The sequence below is a fragment of the Mustela nigripes genome, chromosome 3 (assembly GCF_022355385.1).
Source record: "Mustela nigripes isolate SB6536 chromosome 3, MUSNIG.SB6536, whole genome shotgun sequence".
NCBI classification, from domain to species: domain Eukaryota; kingdom Metazoa; phylum Chordata; class Mammalia; order Carnivora; family Mustelidae; genus Mustela; species Mustela nigripes.
In genome coordinates this window covers 54,913,198-54,931,667 of record NC_081559.1, presented here as the reverse complement: position 1 = coordinate 54,931,667, position 18,470 = coordinate 54,913,198, and the positions used below count along the sequence as shown (strand labels likewise).

Sequence of the window (18,470 nt, the reverse complement as noted above, 5' to 3'; positions counted from 1 at the left end):
AGAGCTGTCTCCTGGCTAAACTGAAGGTAATTTGAGCATCAAAATAAATAATTACAGTAACAGGGCACCTGGCTGGTTCAGTCAGTAAAGCTTGAGACTCTTGATCTCAAGGTTGTAAGTTTGAGCTCCATATTGGGTATAGAGATTACTTAAAAATAAAATATTTTTTTAAGGATTATATTTATTTATGTAAGAGAGAGAGCAGGAACTGGCAGGGGTAGGGAAGGACAGAGGGAGAGGGAGAAGCAGGCTCCCTAGTGAGCAGGGAATTGGATGTGGGGCTTGATGTAAAGACCCTGGGACCATGACCTAGCCAAAGGCAGATGCTTAATCACCGAAGCCACCTGGACACCCCTTAAAAATTAAATCTTAAGAAAACATAATTATAGTAACAGATGATAGCCCACTGAATAAAATCAATCTATACAGATATAGGCAAAGAAATATACAAATTAAATGTTTAATTTGGGATACTTACAGCATTTCAAAGTAAGTCTGTACAAAATATTTATTAATTAGAAGTGGAAAAAAGTGGCAGATGCTACCTTGATTAAATGTTCAAAATGAACATCATCAGTAATGGACAAATGGAACTCAGGTGATAGTATGCAATGAGAAGCACACAAATCACTTCTGTGACCTTCCTGTCAAAGACGTATAACCTGAGTCTGTGAAGAAACATCGGAGAAACCCAAACTGAGGATCATTTTACAAAATAACTGTTCTATGATTTTCAAAGTTATGAAGATCATAAAAGTCAAAGAAGACTGAATAGCGATTTCAGACTGAAGAGAGATGACAATTACATGTAATGCTTAATTCTGAACTGAAGTTGTTTAGTATAAAGAACATTATTTACTATAAAGAACATTATTGGAACAATGGGCAAAACTTGAGTGGGGTCTGAGGAGTAGTTGATAGTAGTGTTTATCAATGTTAATTTCTTATTAATAATCATCTTGTAGTTATGCAAGAGATTGTCCTTGTTAATAGGAAAGACATCCTTATGTGTCTTTAGGAGTGATGGGGAATTAGGGCAGCAACTTCCTCTGAAATGGAGTCTTCCTTCAGAAACATAAATTTATGCTGTTCTTGCAAATTTTCTGTAAGTCTGTGATTGTTTGAAATTTTTAATAAATTATTAAATTTAAAAAATATATTTTTTCTTCAATCACTTGCAAATTTGTAAATACAGAACAAAAAGATATTAAAAACCTATTCATACTTTTTGTTATACAGTGGTGTACAGTTCTCAATCATTTATTAAATATTCATGTAGGCACATATTCATACATACTTTTTATAAAATTAAAATTCTTCCTATTTTCTATCTTGCTTTAAGATTTTTGTATTTATATGTAATCTATATCTCATTAAATTATCTTCTATAATATTAATTTTTAAAAATATTTTATTTATTTGAGAGAGAGAATGAGACAGAGTGGGAGGGAGAGGGAGAGAGAATCTGAGGTAGATTCTGCACTGAGCATAGAGCCCTACTGGGGTTGATCCCATGACCTCAAGATTATGACTGAGCTGAAACCAAGAGTCAGACGCTCACCCGACTGAGCCACCCAGGGGCTCCTACAATAATAATTTTTCTGGTGACTTTTTTTTGCATGTGAAATATATTATGTTATTGCTTGAAATGTTCAGATTTGATTTTATCATAATTGAGTGCTTCTCATCGAGTTTGTCATCTCTGTCACCATGGCAAATTAACATCAGCTAGCAATTATAAAGAAATAGATATCTTGAACAAGTAAGTTAGGCAAATATTAAAGAAGAATAATGCCTGATATTAATGTATCCTTTTTCTTATGAATACTTCCCCTTGGACAAAGCCAGAAGTTATCGTCTTGTCTTCTGGGGACAAGTTGTCTTCTTGACCCAAGAAGGCACTATTACTGATGAATATTTGACTACACACTTCTTGTCATAGCCTTGTTCCTAACGACTAAAGTCAAATAGTAAATTTATGAATATACCACAGTTTATTGATTCAACCACTGATAGGGTTTGAGTAGTTTATGATTTGGGGCTACTAGGAATAGTGCTTCTATGAATATTCTTATACATACCTTCTGATGAATGTATGTACACATTTCTGTTGGGTACATGTGGGAGTAGATTCACTGGGCCATAGTAGCTGAACTGGCAGTAAATTTTCTAAAGCAGTTGTACCAACTTATACTCCCACCAGCAATGTTTGAATGTTCTGGTTGCTCCACCTTCTTTGCAACATTTGATATTTTCTTTGTCATTTTAGCCACTCTAGTATGTTTTTAGATGTACTGAATTTTGGTTTTAAATTGATTTGCCTGGGGTGCCTGGGTGACTCAGTTGGTTAAGTGTCTGACTTGATTTTTGCTCAGGTCATGATCTTGGGGATGTGGAATTGAGCCCTGTGAGGGTTTCACACTCAGCACTGAGTCTACTTGTCCCTCTCCTTCTGCTCCTCCCCTACTCAGGCGCACACACTTTCTCTCTCAAATAAATAAAATCCTTTAAAAATAAATTGGAGGGGCACCTGGGTGGCTCAGTGGGTTAAGCCACTGCCTTCGGCTCAGGTCATGATCTCAGGGTCCTGGGATCGAGCCCCGCATGGGGCTCTCTGCTCAGCGGGGGGCCTGTGCTTCCCTTCCTCTCCCTCTGCCTGCCTCTCTGCCTACCTGTGATCTCTCTCTGTCAAATAAATTAAAAAAAAAAAATTGGATTTCCTAATGAATAAAGTTGAACCCTTTTAATATGTTCATTGACCATTTGGTTTCCTTTTTTTGTGGAATGTTTATTCAGGTGTTCTGCCTCATTTTCTATTGGGCTCTCTGACTTTTCCTTATTAATTTGTAGGTATTTAAATATATTACATTAAATATATCTATATTCCGGATACAAGCCTTTTGTTGAATATATTATTGCAAGTATATTTTCCCACTATTTATAGTGGGGGAAAAGTTGCCTTTTTACTACCTTAATGGTGAATTTGGATGAACAGAAGTTCTTAATTTTAGGATTCCCCAATTTATTACATTTTCCATTTATGATTAGCTTTTTTTGGTGAACTGTTTGAGAAATCTTTGCCAACTCCAAGGTCATGAATATGTTTTCCTATGTAATCTTCTAAAAGCTTCATTTTTTTTATCTTTCACATTTGGATCTCTAATACATCTGGAATTGATTTTTGTTGAAGGTTGGGAAATAGGGCGTCAAGATTCATTTTTTCCATATGGACATCCAGCTATCCCAGGACCATTTATTGAAGGCTGTTCTTTGCACACTGCAGTGTGACTCACCTCTGTCATAAATCCAGTGACTATATATATATATATATATATATATATATATATATATATGGATCTATTTCTTGCTTCTCTGTACTGTTCATTGGCCTATTTGTACACCCCTGTGCCAATAACACATTGTCTTAATTACTACAGTTTCATAATGGATCTTGATATATGGTACTATAAACCCTCCAGCTTTGTTCTCGTCTTCAAGATTTCCTTGGCTGTCCTTTGTCTTTTGCATTTCTATAAACATTTTAAATCAGCTTGCCAATTTTTGCCAAAAAATCTTCTAGGATTTCAATTGAAGTATATAAATTAATTTGAAAGAATTGACATGTTTACAGTATTCGGTCTTTTCTATCATTTAAGTAATTTGCTGAGAGTTCCATAATTTAAAATTGGTGAGTTGGAATTCACTCTTCTGTAGTCTCATTCTAAAGCCCAACAGTCCTCCAGAGTTCAGGTGTATCTTAGTTTTGAGAATGTGTGTTTTCATATCAATTAAATTTTAAACAAATCCCATGTTGTTGGCAATGTTTTCTACAGGAACAGTTTTTAAAAATCTCCCATTGCATGGATAGCTCATGAATCTGGTGTCTTCAATTACCACTGACAAGTAGTAGTCATATGTTAATGATCATTTTGTGTATTATAAACCATTATATTTTGGACCAAATTACTTCGATGGTGTTTTTAAAACCAAGTGGAAAATCTTGTGCAGCCAAATTCTTACTGTTTGTCCTTGTGTTACATGACATTTGGTCCTCTCATTACCCTCCTCCTTACTCTCTTCTTGTACCACCCCAGGCAGAAAGAACTCTTCTTTCACACTTCTTTTTTTTTTTTTTAAGATTTTATTTATTTATTTGGTATATAGAGAGAGACAGCGAGAGAGGGGGCACAAGCAGAGGGAGTGGGAGAAGGAAAAGCAGGCTTTCCGCTGAGCGGGGAGCCAGACGTGGGGCTGCATACGGGGACCTTGGGATCATGACCTGAGCCACCCAGGTGCCCCTTTCACTCTTTTTGTTAAAGGAGAGAAATCTATTTTTCTTCTGTTTCCCCCAGCTTTCATAAGATATTATTGAAATTTTTCCATCCAAGGACTTCCAACTTTATTCAGATAATAGGGATCCCTGTGGAAGGAGAACATGAAATAGAGGAGAGTGGAAGGTTCCTTTCTCCTTTTCTGTGTGAAGAATTACGTTGAAACAAAAATTGAAACAGGAAAAGACTGACGTCTCTCATTATATCTTCTGCATTCATCCCATCTGGTCACACCAAATAGATACTCCCTTTCTCTTTTTCAGAGTGGAGCTGCTCATCCTGAGTTAGTTGCCTGCTGCCAGTGGGAATCCCACCACACCTGCCTTAGTTAGGGCCCTCCTTTGTGTTTGAAAATTACCTGCTCTACATCCTCTGTAATAAGACTTCTAACCACTTCAGTGAAGCTGATCTAAACTGTGAGTTTGCCTTTAGAGGGAGGAGGGTGCCTTCTTCTTTGACCAAACTTAAGGGAACTAGAAAGTAGAAACAAGAAATGAACACAATTTTTTTCTTCCCTTGTTCTTTTTAATTTTCTTTTTCTTCATACTTTCTTTCCCTCCTTTAAACTATCTTAATTTCTTTAACCTTCTCCTTCCATTTCTTCATGCCTTCACCTTAGAGATCTTTCCCTTATGCAAAAATGAGTTAATATTTCCTACCCATTATAATTTCTTCATGCATTCAAAATGTGTTAGTGATACTGTGTTCCAAGCACTATCACAAATGGATTCTTATAGTCCTTATTATTAAAGAGTGCTAGGGTGCCATCTTTTATTTAAAAATCTTAAAAATTATGTAGCATTTTAAGAGAAAATTCCTCTTCAAATAGTTAATCCTTTGTGGAAAATTATTTATTCTGGAGTACTGAAAACCCACAGATACATTCTTCTGTGTTATTTTTTGATAGTGAAACTAAGTTTCTCAAGATTCTTCTTCTTTTCCCTTCCAGAACCACCTACGCTCTTTACCTACTCTCTTTCAGTGGTGTTGAACTGCAAATGAAACTCTATTGGAGTTTTCAAATAGGAAATTTTTCTAGCTGTGATTTTCTCAAACTACTGTTGAAAAGCAACCACGTAATATTTTCTAGTCTTTTATCCTATGCTGTATTGATGGGTGCTTTTCTAGAAGAATTTTTATACTGCTGTATATGGAAGGGCATCAATACTTCTTGGATGCTTCAGATTTTCCCATTCTGTGTCAGCTGGGAGTTTTGTTAGACTGAAACTTATAGAACCTGCTTGCAGAAGCTTGAGATTTATTTCTCTCATAACAAGTCCAGAGAGAAGTAGTCTATAGCTGGTGTAGCAGATTCTTGATATCATCAGTGTCCCAGGCTCCCTTTGGCTTTCTTCTCTGGGATATTTAGTATATATCTTTTATCCTAATACTCACTACATAGTCACAGATGTCTTCTCCATATCCAGTTTCATGTTCACATTTCCAGGCAAGAAGAAGGAGGAAGACAGGGAAGGGATAGTACTCATATGAAGAAGCAAGTCCCGTACCCCAATTCCCAGCAGACCTCTGCTTATATCTCATTGTCTGGAACTGTGTCACATGGTCACTTAGAATCTAAGGGATATCAAAGACGGCCAGTCTTTTTCCTGAATAAAACTGGGTTATGCTAAGAAGGAAAAAGGGAAGAATGGCATAATTTTCTCAGCAATAATAGTGAATAGTGGAAAATTCCATTTAATTGTTAAACTCTATAACCTTGTTGTGGCCTTGAAATTAATAGTTCTCTTTTAACGAGCAAACTTGCAATCAAAAGAATGAGCAGTGCTTTTGTGACCATTAAGTAAAATTTAAAAATACTGTGTTTTGAATCATTTTGTTAAAGAAGATGTCAGAAGAAATTTCTAGTATAAGGCACAACAAATTTTTATAAAAATTATTTGATTAGGGGCACCTGGGTAGCTCAGTCAGTTAGGCATCCAACTCTTGGTTTCAGCTCAGGTCATTATCTCGGTAAGGGCTGTGAGATGGAGCCTGGCCTCAGGCTCTGCACTGGACATGGAGCATGCTTAAGATTCTGTCTCTCCCTCTCCCTCTGTCCCTCCCTGCCCGCTGCTAGCACATGTGCACTTTCTCCCCTCACCCCCCACCCCCAAGTTTAATTATATTCAAAATTAAAGCTAAAGTTAACTGGATATTTCAGGCTGGGCTTTACGGGTTGTCAGTCCTGGGAGGGTCAAGTTCCTTTGGAAGTAGACCACGTTTAACAGGTTCTGAAATGGGTGCAATTGGGTTGTTAGGCCCTGGGGCTCCACTGATAGAACCCACTGGATAATCACTTATAAATTCAAATGTAATTGTATTAACTATACAATAGATAATATAATTACTTAGAAATAAGATCTTTGGGGGTAATGTTTATTACTCTTAAGTATATAAATATATATAAATATAAATATATATATACACACACACATATACATTCTCTTTGTAAAAAGGCAAAGATTTCATTACAGATAGTTAGAGTACCCTTTGAAACTAACCTCCAGTTTCAGTATCCTCTCTAGTTTGGTCTATTTATATATCCTTTAGACTTTTCTCCCTATATGTGTAACCCTTTGTAGAATGAATGTGTGGGAGAGTGTGTGTAATATACATAACATTTTTTGGTGTCTTTTATGTTTATGTAATGGTATCACATGATATGTATGTTGGTGCAACTTGCTTTTTTCATTGAACAATACATGTTGAAGATAAAACCAGATAATCTGTGTGTACTATGCAAAAAATGATCTTCTAATCCTCAAACTCTTGAAGAGAGTTTGAGGGTAAGATGACACAGATGTGTTATGTGCTGTGATTAGCAGCTGAAGAGCTGCTCAAGGGGCACCTTCAACTGTCATTAACATGAATTATAGTCAGAGCTGAAACTCACCAAGAGGAAGGAGGGGTATTTTTCCTTTCTTACTTCTTGACATATGCCTTAGTACACTGACCATTTTGATTTGGAATTTGTTTTTATAAAACTTTTCATCTCATACAAGTGAGCCTAGATTTCAAACATTGAAAAAGAGGAAGGGAAAGTATGTGTTTGTCTCTTATATTACCATGCCCTAGGAAGAGGACCATGATCTGTAATGCAATCACTTGATGCTTTTTTAAGCAAATATCTGTTGAGTGTCTAATATATGACATACACTATTTTAGGCATTCTGGAGAAATAGAAATAATCAGCTAAAGGCCTTGATTTTATAGAGCATACATCCTTGGTTGTAGAAGTGAACAATAAGCAGATCAACAAATGAATGAATATATAGTATAATGCCATTTAGTGAGAAGAGCTATGAAGGGAAATAATTAGATTAAGGGGAAAAAGAGTGACTGAAGGTGAAGGGGGCTACTTTAGATGAGATGCCCAAGGCAGGTCTCTCTGTAGAGCCTGAATAAATCTATATCCCTTAGACTAGTCTATGATAGATGTTCAATAAACACTGAATAAATGAATAATGGCATCAGCAGGGATACACAAAAATATAATAGTAGCATAAGAGAGAAGATAAATAATCTATATCTGGATTAAGAGAAACTTCAGTAGGTTGCTTAAAATGAGACAAAGTATGTAGTCATTGGCCAGAGAGGCAGTGATTGAGAAGGGCATTCCAAGCACAGGTAACAGTATATGCAAAAGTAGGGAGGTATAAAAGAGCACCGTCAATTTCCTATTGCTACTGCAAAAATCTACATAAAAGATTTGGAAGGGGTGAATTACATGATGCTCCTCTACTGATGAGAGGTTAGAAATAAAATGAGCGGGGGAAGCAGATAAGCCTCTAACTTCAAGTCCAGCTATATAGGATGAGGAACTGGATTCCCAGATTGTATCAGAAGGTTGACAAAGTCTCCAGTTTAAGCATGTCCAAAATGGCAAGTGAAGAAGGACAAGTGATGAGTGTTCTCACAACAGAGGATCACTTTGAATACTCTCCTTTATGGGTTGCACTTTTAGGGAGAAAATTTAGGACAAAGTAATATTTCATCATAAATAATTATTTAATCTCCCTAAGTTGTTTTGCCGGAGCTTAAAACTGCCAGTCATGTCTTCCTGTTGGAATTTCTGAGGCAATCAACGTGAATTTCTCAGGGAGAAGAGGGAATAGATAAATTCAATTTCCCTCCTTCCCCCACCCTTTGTTTTCACCCTATACTACTTTAAACTAGGTACACATGCAATTTCTCTTGTATTTTTTGAAATGATTAAAACAGCTTTGAGGATGTAGGAGGAATAAAGGCATGGGAGGTTCTACAGAAGTTATTTCTACTCTCTGGAACTCTGAAATCTGTCAGAAACTTCTAAGTTCCTTGCCTTAATTAATTCTGTTCTTTCTACTTGATTTTGCTCCCCAGACTTTTATTGAGAAAGCGTATGGGATAAATAGATTTTTATTTTAATCACTTTCATTAATGAGGTTGATTTAGAGTCTCCTCTTTGAGCTATTCTAGACATAAAAAAGGGATATTCATAAAGAGTGACTATATGTAGAATTTGCTTCATAAGTGAATTTATATGAATTATGAAAAGGGCAGAGGTTTTATAGAATTACCTTTGTCTACTTATGGATTTTATTTTGCATAAAAGGGTAAAATATTTTTTGAAGAATTTCATTCTTGGATTCTTGTACTGGTTAATAAATGGTGATTTTGTGAATTAGTTATTTAGCAGCCATTAAAGATATATCCATATATGCATAGACACACAAATAGAATGATGCAGAAAGATGAATTATTAAATGAGAAGCAACTTGTAGAATTGTACATGTATCATGATTGCATTTGTGTAAAAATTCGATATGCATGTGTCTGTTTATATGCACAGAAAATCTTTGAAAGAATATACAATAAAACATTGAAAATGACTGCCAGGACTAAATACATCTGGAGTATTATGGCTAAATAGGGCTGGAAACTTTAATTTTTACCATATATTTTTCTGTACAGTTTCATATGATTTAACCAGTACTTTTATAATTGAAAGGATCGTTTAATATATTTTTTCCTCATACAACATTAAAAAGTGACCTTGTGAATATTTTAATGCTAACATTTTCAGGTTATAAAAAATGCTACCAATGTATTTATGTACCCTGTTTTTTTAATAGAAGAGGACTAGTGAAAAATATTTCAGTTCAATATTTCAGTGTGGAAAACTATATTGTATATACAAGTTCACATCTTAAAGATTTCTTGGTATCATGAAATCCAGTTTCATTTCTGACTGGTAAAATATGGAAACAGTGGTATCTTTCCCCCTAATTTATAGTGAAATAAGTATTGTCTTGGCTTAATATTTTTTAAAGTGTATTTTTTTTCTTCCTGTAAATATTTTTGAAATTCTGCTCAAACAAAAAAAAAAAGAAATCAAAATCAACTATAATCCTACTCTCCCCAAATTGCCACTATTAAGTATTTGACCCACAAAATCAGAATTAAGTTTTGTTTCTTTTAATAAACTTTTGTGGTTTTTTAGGGTCTGAGTCTTGTACAGTTCTTGGATAGTTTATTCCTAGGTATTTTGTTTTTGTTTGTTCTGTTATAGTTGTTCCTTTGACTGAGAGCCTTCTGCATTATGTTTGAAATTATTATTTATTATGTAACTGAACACTTTAACTATTTTTGTTAACTTTAATAGTTTCACTTTTGCTTCCATTCATTTTCCAGGACAATATTTTTATCTTATGCTGACTACAATGTATAATGTTTCATAATGGAAGTAATATGCACTGTTCTGCTTATAATTTAAAAGAGAATTTTGCATGTTAGAAAACTATTGCTTAAAGCAGACTTTGGCCATAGTATTTGAACTCACATTTGAAATGAGATCTTTCATATGAAAAAAGGCTATAATATGATGCTACATCCAAGGTATTTTATTTCATATTTGCATTGTTCTCACACTATTTGGCCTGGCAGAATCCCTACCACTTTTGAAAACTTACCTTCATGGGGTGATTGGCTAATCTACATATCTATACAGTTAGGCAGTTTAGAGTTAACAGACTATCCATGCGTTGTACAATTTTAAGCCTAAGTACAACTGAGATTTTCTTCCTTGGAGTATTAAAAGAAATTTTCTTAGGAAAGAGAAGAATACAGATTTTAATACTGTAAAAAGATTGCCTTGTTATATAAATGATCTCTTTGCTATTTTTTTCTCATCTCTAGAGAAGTCCTTCTTGCTCACCTACCCCACAGAGACCAGTTGAGGTCATGTAACTTTTTAAGTTTAGATTCTTTTTAAGTCAAATCTGTAAAAATTAACTTTATATTAAAATCTTTATTCAATCCTCTAGCTACTGTGAAGCTATCGTTACATTATATATTATAACCTTCTTCCTATACTATAAGAAACTTCTCATAAAAATATATTATTTTAAAATATTTTCAGTAATTGAGTAAATCTAAAAGGTTTAACATTTTGATAATACTCATAAGCAATTTCTAAAATGTCACATAATGTGAACTTGGAATTAATTTCTAAAACTAAGTGCTTTAAAATTGTTTAACATGGAAAATTCTGTTCAAGTAGCTGTTACTCAGTCAAAAGCATTTTAACTGCAGGCTGAAGTAGCCACTTTGAATTTCACTGGTAAGCATAAAATTGAAATGGCCTAGATGACATATGCTTGTTTGGGAATCAAAGACTGTTTGTTTTAGTACAGTTTCATACTCTCTTATCTGAAGTCTGTGCTGCCAGATGTAGTTTTGATTTTTCAGATTTTTAGAAATGTACTTTAGAGCAAATGTAATATAGAGCATATGCCCTATATTACTTAAAACTGATGGTATCTAAGCAGCGCCCTATAATAAAGCACATTAACACTTTTGGACAAATGTATGAATGTTTACATTAAATAAAATAAACTTTGGTTTGGGTCAAGTTTGCCACCAAGTGATTTCAGCTCCGATTGGATTTGGGCACCATCTTGATTATGATATACACCTTCATTTTCAGAGATTTTTGTATTATGAAAATGAGATTTTGGACTTGAAGTTCTCTGTGATCTTGGTCATTTTTCTGGGCTGCAATCATCTCATACGCTAAAATGAGAAGTTAGACTAAGTGAATTATATGTGAACTTTTCAGATTCTAAATATAATGTCTATTTAATTCTATGATATAAGAAACACTACGAATGTCATTCTTATATTATTTCAGTTTAACAATTATTTAGTTCAGAGATCCTCAATATCCCTGGAATGTAAGTGGTAACTATTTATGCTTTATATATAAATATTAGAAAATGTAGGTCAAGAAGTGTTTTTGCTTGCAAGGTCTTCTGTATAGTTGCAACCAAACTAGATTTCAGGTTCATGAAGACAGAGTAGTTTTTGTTTGCAACTTTGATTTTCAGAATGTAGTCTTCTTTGAGTTTCTTACAGTCATAATTAATATTTGCACCATGCAGAAATGGTAAGAAATGTTCTGTGGACTTCTTCACTTTCCTCTGGAAACCTGAAAATCTAAGCAATGTTCAACCAAGGTAACCTAAAGGGATTCTGCAAAACCCCCACTTTGTTTCAGGGCCTCAGTCATGCAATCTAAATCCCCCCAAAATGAGTCCTAAATCTGAGGGGCTGGGCTCCCCACTGAGGAAAAACCTAAAGCTAATCAATTAGAAAACTGGTGAGATCTCTCCAAGATGGAGATAGCAAGCTCATGTCAAGTTCCTGGTGGGAGACAGAGAAAACAAAAGGTGAGATTAAGTCAGCTAGAGTTCACAGACTGCTTGCTAAATGCAACATCCATTTGTTTTGGATACGGGCTTTATTTGTGGCATACCTTTGTTAATTAAAAGAAAAAAACGTATTTGATTATCTTTGGGCACGGAATGCTCTTTCGTGTTCTATGTTTTCTGCTCTCCCTGTCGTTGTGTACCTTGTCACTCTCTCATTGACTTGATTACCTCTGAAGGCATGTAAATGTGCCATTTCTGCCTGCAGGCGATACTATTAAGGCAGCCTTTTGAAAAGTGAAAATTTATCGTTGGAGAGGGAGGCTATAGTATGGACTAAGGAATTGGTATTGCAGCTCTTCCGGGGGTTAGAAAACATTGAGCTACCACCAGCTACCTTTTTTATTCATTTTCTCAAATAGTATTTATTGAGCATTTACTACCTGTGCTGGGCACTGGGGATGCAATCAGAAGACACACATAGGCCACAAGTCTATGGAGGAAGAAGACATTGAGTCAGTAAACATGAGGTTGTGAAGACTAATACAAATTATAATGGGAAAGAAAGAATAGGATGAGAGAGAAAAACAAAGCGTTCTCCCTTATTTAGGTGGAGAAGTCTGGTTAAGTCTCTGAGGTTTAGCTGAAAGCTGAGTAGGAACCAGCCAGGTAAAAAGAGGAAGGAAATAGGGGTGCCTGGGTGGCTCAGCTGGTTAAGCAGCTGCCTTCTGCTCAGATCATGATTCCAAGGTCTGGGGATTGAGCCCTGCATCAGGCTCCCTGCTAAGCAGGGAATGCTTCTCCCTCTGCCTCTGCCTGCTGCTGTACTTGTGCTCTCTATTTCTCTGTCAAATAAATTAAAAAAAAAAAAAAAAGGAAGGAAATATCTTTAAGGTAGAAAGAGAGTGTGGTTGGAATGTGTGAATGAGGTCAGAATGGAGAGATGAACAAGGGCAAGGTTATGCAGGGCTTTATGGGCCATTTAGGGCACTATTATAAAGGATAATGGAAGCTGTTGAAAGGTTTCAGCAAGGTCAGACTAGAGTTGTTTAAGAGGTTGCTTAGGCTACCCTGTGAAGAATGGTCTCTAAGGGTACAAAGTAGAACTGCTGCTGTCATCAGTCAGGAGGTGATGGTGGCTTAAGGCAGTACAGACTGACAGGTGAAAATCTTTCCCCCCAAAAGAAGAATCCTTATGGATAGGATGTAGATATGAGTAGAAACCAGACTATAGGGAGGAATGTCAGTGTTACCAAAGGCTTAAAATAAGAATTCCCTGACGTACACACTGGAGTTTATCGCTGTATTCTGAAAGCTGGTGGGCAATCACCATGATTCTTAGTAACTTGGAAGAGTTTCCAAAATATCATGTACTTGTGCTACTTCTTCTTTCATTTAAGAAGACTTAGGTTACCTCAAAAGCCATCAGACATGAGTAGTTGAACCTAGTGGATATGGAATAAAAATTTATGAAAGATGGTACTGTTACACCATTTGACTAGTCTGTTGCCCTGGAGGTGCCCTAAAATGATGCCAGTTTACTTTGGTGCTACCGCAGGTTGAGATCTCAGGAAGGAGATGTTGAGGCAGAGCTTGGGTGCTAAATATTCATTAGGGATCCATATCTGTGAAAGGAAGAAGGAGGAAGCAGGATTGGACAGATGAAAAAGTCAGTTTCACTGCAGGTCTAGCAAAAACCCTGCAGGGAGCTCTGGATGAAATATTGCTCATCGGGATGACTCACATTGGATCCAGACTGGTCAGAATTTAGAATCCTGCCTTGCTCAGTCTTTGGGTGTAGGATGCCCCAGCATTTGTATATCTTTGGATGAGGTTACTCTCTGAAACTGAGTCCAACTCTCAGAAAGAAGGGACAGCTGGGCATCGAATGCTTTCTAGAAGTGGATGGCACACCTGAGCATCAGCCACAAAGGCTGACTGGCTTAATGGTAGTAGTGAGTCACTTGGCCTGCTGCTTTATTTTTTTATTTATATATATATTTTATATATATACATATATATATATGTATATATATATACTTAAAGATTTTATTTATTTATTTGACAGAAAGAGTGAGAGACCATAAGCAGGCAGAGCAGCAGAGGGAGAGGGAGACACAGGCTCCCCACTGAGCAGGGAGCCCGATGCGGGCTTGATCCCAGAACGCTGGGATCGTGACCCAAGCTGACGGCAGTCACTTAACCAACTGAGCCACCCAGGTGCCCCCTGCTGCTTTATTTTTTAATTTATGTAGTTTTTTCCTCCTAGGGACTCAGGATAAAGTTTACACAATTTTTATCACAAAATATTTATCAGTCACTAAGACAATCCAAGAGAGGGGGATTAAAACATCTGAGGTTGGAAGGAGACACCAAGAACAGGAAAGGCATGGAGGGAAAAAACTAATGGAAGGAAGAAAACTCTGGAACTTGGAGAAGAAAATTTTAGTAAATACAAAGAGTTATGGCATCCAGCCATGGGCCTTGTTTTTAAAAAAAGAAAGAAAGAAAGAAAAAAGAAAACTACAATTAACACATCTTTAAAAACACTTGGGAGATAACATTGTGAAATCTTAGCTGTCTCTTGTTTCTTCCATAGATATGGAGGACTTGAATAAAAGAGATCAACCATTCATGACAATTCAGAAAAACGATAGCTCAGGTATTTTTTCTACTTCCAGATCTGTTCTATGATTTATAGTGGATTATGGATGATGTGAAGTTGGAATGTAGATTTTCAAAATTTTAATGGAAAGCTCATTGTTTGGTCATACTGAAGGTTTCTCCAGTTCTCTTACAATGCATACTCTACAATGTATACTTTAATTTTCAACAGTGGTCAAGATAACAATAATTTCCTTAACTGTGTTTGTCCTTAAATCATTTGGAGTCTACTTAAAAGTCATGTGACTCATGATATACTTAATCTCAATTACTTTGTATGGTACAGATTATTTATATAATTGGGGCAAAAATGCATTTTTTGCCCTTGAATTACTCAGATTATTATACTTTATGCTTCGTGGCCTTTGAGTACCTTCTACTTATGTTTTACTTTATCAGAAAAGCGAACATCATACTAAACTAGGATATTTTGTGTATTTGGATGGAGAATGCCTACCTGACCATTTTACATCATTTTATTCTTATTTGGCCCATTAAATTTTTTGGCTTTAAGTTTCAACCTTTTTTCAAATTTACTTGAAATTACTTCAATTTTTTCTATTAGAAATGCAGCTATAGTCTTAAAAATCTACTTAATTTTATTTATAATAAGATGATACTTAAATATTCACAGCTGATGCCTAAACCTTTTTTAAAATAAAAAGACTTGTTACACTTTGACAATTTTCTAAAATTCTCAATAAACTTACTTAAGTGGAAGTATTCCCTTTATGTTCTTTTAGAAGTAATTTTATACAAAGTATATAGTGGTAATTATTTTTAAAGTTTCTAAAGATAGAGGTTCAACTATACTATGAATGTTATAATATCATTTCTTGTTTTTGCTTAAAAATATTTAAAAATAATACAACAACATAACCATTTTGTGCTAAATAAAATAAATAAAAATGAAAACTAAAATAAATAACTAAAAAAATAAAATAACTAAATAGTTATTGCCGCTAACTTCGATTATGAGACTTCCAATAATGTGATATTATTTTTTTTGTCATTTTCTGTTTTAATGAAAAACAGATAATCTGGTATTCCATATGAAAAATGGAATGAGAAACATCAAGTATAAACCAGTAGACTATCAACAGTTGCATGCATTAACGGAAGCAAAAAAATTAGCTTCTGCCTCTACAGAGCTAAAGGTTAGAAGTGTGTATGTGTGTGTGTTTTCTAGTTTTGGAAAATTGAGTTTTCTGGAAGTAAAATGATATTTATAATGTAAATGTGAAAATTAATGACATTCTAAATAGTTTTTAGAATCTTCCAACTATTAATAATAGTGAAGAGCCGCTGACGTTTATTGAATGCTCTCAGACTCTTTGCTATATAGTTTACATGCATTCCTCAGTTAATGTTCATAACATCCCTGAGGTCTTTACTTTTAGAAAGCTAGCTATTTTATTAGCTTTTGACAATTTCTAACTTGCTCTGAAAAATAAGAACTGCAAATAAGTGCCAGCCATGGATTACCATCTGATTTAAGGCTCCTTTTGCAGCATGATACAAATGTGCCCTCAAGTGCCTCTCTTTTCTACAATTCACTTTTTTGCCCTCATCTCAGAAAAGGTGAACCTGGACTAGATTTTTCAAAAGCTTTTTGTACAAATGATTGTACAGTATTTTAGGACCAAGTGTGGTTTAGGATTACTATTACAGTATGTTTCTCTCTTGTGCAAATAATAAAGTACATTATAAGCAACATTGCTTTGTTGCATTAAAAATCTGATTTGGCAAAGTGACATATTAAGTAATTAAAAGTTTTCATCCATTTAGTATTTTTTGTGTTACATTATTTTTACATGGCTTTTTCTGGTTAATGTCTTTTTAAAATGGCAAACATTATGATTCCAAAGCACATTTTGTACTTATTTTAAAGAAATGACTATCTACCCATGAGATATATCCCTTCAAACTAAGCAAACTTCTTAGAAAGGGCCTCGTTTTTTCAGTTCAGATGTAACTTTGAAAGAATTTGATGTTCTCAGGACATTGAAAGAAATTTTATGGGAAAATCACTTATATAACCATCATCCTAATAAAACTATCTTCATATTTCTGACTTCTATTCTGACCCATTCTTTATACATCACATATATTCACACATATATAGACATAAACATATACAGAGATATTTTATTTTCTCCCATGATAAATATAGTCATGAAATCCTGTATACTTTCCCCCTAACACTTTGCCACATAATCTTTTTAATATTTATTATAGAATATTTAATTGCTCTCATAAATAAATATTTATTATGTGGCTCAATAATACAATAATGAGCAAAATACATCCCTTGCCCTCATAGCATGCACTGTTTGTAGGAGAGAAGGAGGAAAGTGAGTGTTTTCAAATAATAAAAACATGCTGTCTGGTGTATACTAAGAGGACTTGATCATAGTTCAGTGGGAAGGCTTTTTTGAGGCAATGACATTGGAATTGGGATGTCAAGGCCAATAAAAATTAAGCCAAAACAGGAGTGATGAGTACTTCAAATAGAAAAAGATAATATACCTTATCACATCTCAATTTTTGGATATTTGGATTGTATCCAATTTTATAATATTAGAAATCGTACTTTGGTAAATATCTTCATGCAGAGACATTTTCATGTTTTAGAATCTTTCACCCTCATAGGATAAATTCCCATGATTGGAGTGATCATGCAAAAAAAATTTGGATGTTTTTTAAAAAGTTCTTTTTTAAAGTGTTCTAATAAAGATACCACCACAGGTACTTCCTCTACACCCTTCCAGTATTGGAATATGTACATATATATTCATGTATATACACACATACATCTTAAATATTATCTATATATCTGTTTTTCTCTGTCCACCCATCATGTTCCAAAAATTTTTTTTGGCTGAATGTAGAATGGTTAAATGTTAGAACTCATTGCTTGGCCATGGGGAATTTCTCTTTGGTAATAGAATCACTATCAAAGAATAAACATGTTTAAAAATGTTAATCATTGATGTGGCTTTCAGTTTTTGATATTAAGTGCAAGGGCAGTAATTTCTCAGCCCTGTCAGCTGTTAGATTGCTTCTCTGGTCACTGTGTTACACATTCGTGAGATTAAACAGATGATTACTTTCAACTGACATTTTAAATAACATCAATACCCTTTTTGTTCATAGAATATAATTCAGGAAGAAGCTTTTTAGTTACATATTTTCTGGAAATAACTGTACCTGGGATTTATAGCTTGGCAAATCTCAAAAATCCTTGTCTTCAACTACTGAAAATGGTCCACAGTCTGTAGTAATCATTTTGATAAGCTTCTTGCTTCCATTTTTAGTCTCCATAGATTCATAATGATAAGGAATTGTCCTGTTAGAGCATTTTTATGGTATCTGTTGTTTTGAATTTCAGTTAGTGAGAACAAAGCGTATCCTGGATACCTCATCATTTTCTAATACTTTCTTCTTTCCTTTTATAGTTTTCATTTTTTAGTACAGCTGGATTAAGAAAGATGTACTGAGAATGTTGTTTCATGTGATTTTTGGTTCATGGCTTAAATGGAATTAGTTAACTAGAAATTAAGTATAATTCTTAAAGTTTATTTTATTTAATGTTATGAATGCTAATCTATATACAAACCAGTCTATACCAACTGGGATTATTATTATAATGTTATCTCTGTTACCCTTTCTTATATTGTTATTTACATTTATTTACATTTATATAAAATATGCCTTGGCTCAAGAAGAATATTTTTCTTCCTCATATTACATAGTTAACATTTTTTCAATATTTTTGTTAAATATC

General features: G+C 34.5%; 1 protein-coding gene across 2 annotated transcripts in view; it reads left to right on the top strand.

Moving 5' to 3' along the window:
- The window catches only part of CCDC148 (coiled-coil domain containing 148), a 237,428-nt gene that overhangs the window by 43,321 nt on the left and 175,637 nt on the right, over positions 1-18,470 (top strand). The window contains exon 1 of one of the 2 annotated variants that reach the window (XM_059394004.1): positions 4,677-4,747. The exons of the other annotated variant lie outside the window; for it this stretch is intronic. The gene's annotated coding sequence lies outside the window, so the exon portion shown is untranslated. Of the gene's footprint in view, positions 1-4,676; positions 4,748-18,470 lie in introns of those variants that run through there. 2 annotated transcript variants of the gene reach the window in all.